We start from the raw sequence: 1,641 nt of genomic DNA on the forward strand, positions 1-1,641 counted from the left end.
CTCGATTAAGTTTAAATTGAAGGTATATCTCGATTAAGTTTGATTTGAAGGTATATCTCGATTAAGTTTGATTTGAAGGTATATCTCGATTAAGTTTGATTTGAAGGTATATCTCGATTAAGTTCAATTTAAAGGTTTAATCTTGATTAAGTTTAATTTAAAGGTTTTAGGCTTAATTGAGTTGAAATTAATGATGGATTATGGTTTGGCAATATTGATTTAGCTTATAAATTGAGCTTGTTTAGATGAGTTTTTAATTAGTTCCAACACATAGCCCCGTGATAAATTTGCGGTAACGTGAAGATTAACAATAAAATATGTTGTACCGGGGAGCCCGTTACAACGGATCACTACAAAGGTTACAATGTTAATGAATGATGTGATTCCATAGTTTCGCTTAAATACCAGTAATTAAATCAAATACCTAAACAATTCATAGCAATTCTGACATATAAACAAACAGCAATGAGGACTGTGGAAATAGCGAACGTAACCCTCTGTTTCCCACATGGTTACGTTGACTAATTAAATTACGTAAAGACAATGTTCTCCTGGATTAACCAGCACCACTGTTACTTATATTTCTAAATTAAACAATCCTCTCTTGGTAACAAACAATTTATAAAACGAAATATCATATACGGACTGTTGCAACAGGAAAAAATTGTTTTAACGAATCATGTCGTCCTCTACATTGGTTGAGTTTCAGGAATTATACCACACACCTTCTGAATTAGTAGCATTTTAGTGAGATTAACAAATACTAAAACCCTGTATACCTCAAAGGAATGTTGAATTAACTGCTATAGAAACAGTTATTGTAACGGTTGCGGAGCTTCTGAAATTTTAATAATACTTCTAAAATAAAATAAAGATAAGTCCTTCAAGTAGCAGCTCTTTTTCTACAACATACTGTTACTATCCTAAAGAGTAAAGATCAAGAAGCATCACTATTATTAAAATTATCCAAGTCTGTAAACCAAAAACGTTGCAACATAACCTTCAGCTTAAAAACGTGACGAGAGCGTAAGCCAAACTAGACGACACTGGAGGCTCGGAAGCTGGCTAAGTGTAACTGGGTTCTCCCGAGTCCCGACTCCGAGAATCCAGAATATATACAAATACAATACATAAGCAACCTAAGCCTTGGTCTTAAATAACATCCAAAAACCAATATCTTATAATATAATGAAATCAATTACCTTTAGTTTTATACCTGGATTGCTTTATTAAACAAAATTTCGACCTGATAGCAAAGTGTTTCTTAGCAAGAGTGTTACAGAAAATTTATAAAATGAAATAAATATTTGAAGCCGGTAAAATACTAAACAAGCGTCGACTGCTCAAAAACAAGTTAAACCATGGAGCCTGTATCTCTTTAAGATTCAGGCTCCATGGTTCAACTTCCACAGAATGAATCAAACTGAAAATGTCAACTTAACTTGTTATTAGGCACAAAGCTAGGCCCTCCCTTGTTCTCAATATGCTTGATAATTGAAGAAATGGGTATCAGCGCGCTAACAGGTTAACCTGACGTTTAACTCAAGAGCTGTATTTCCGTAATTAACTAAAATTAACATACTTAGACTTAATTGTTTCTGATAATACTAGCGGATCGCACACCCTGAATACTTAATTGTT

General features: G+C 33.3%; 1 long non-coding RNA gene across 5 annotated transcripts; it reads right to left on the bottom strand.

Moving 5' to 3' along the window:
• Positions 1-231: 231 nt before the first annotated feature.
• Positions 232-1,299, bottom strand: LOC149668585 (uncharacterized). Of its 5 annotated transcripts, none has more exons than XR_016367858.1 (3): positions 1,203-1,299; positions 647-1,096; positions 232-584 (listed from the first exon to the last, which is right to left on the bottom strand). It is a non-coding gene; the product is annotated as an uncharacterized LOC149668585 (long non-coding RNA). The 5 variants fall into 5 exon arrangements; XR_016367860.1 differs by lacking the exon at positions 1,203-1,299 and having other exon boundaries at positions 232-350; positions 425-584; positions 647-1,194; XR_016367859.1 differs by lacking the exon at positions 1,203-1,299 and having other exon boundaries at positions 232-551; positions 647-1,194.
• Positions 1,300-1,641: the final 342 nt, after the last annotated feature.

This window comes from Phalangium opilio, unplaced genomic scaffold (genome assembly GCF_054372755.1).
Source record: "Phalangium opilio isolate 3A_F unplaced genomic scaffold, DU_Popi_V2 ptg000055l_1, whole genome shotgun sequence".
Lineage (NCBI taxonomy): Eukaryota > Metazoa > Arthropoda > Arachnida > Opiliones > Phalangiidae > Phalangium > Phalangium opilio.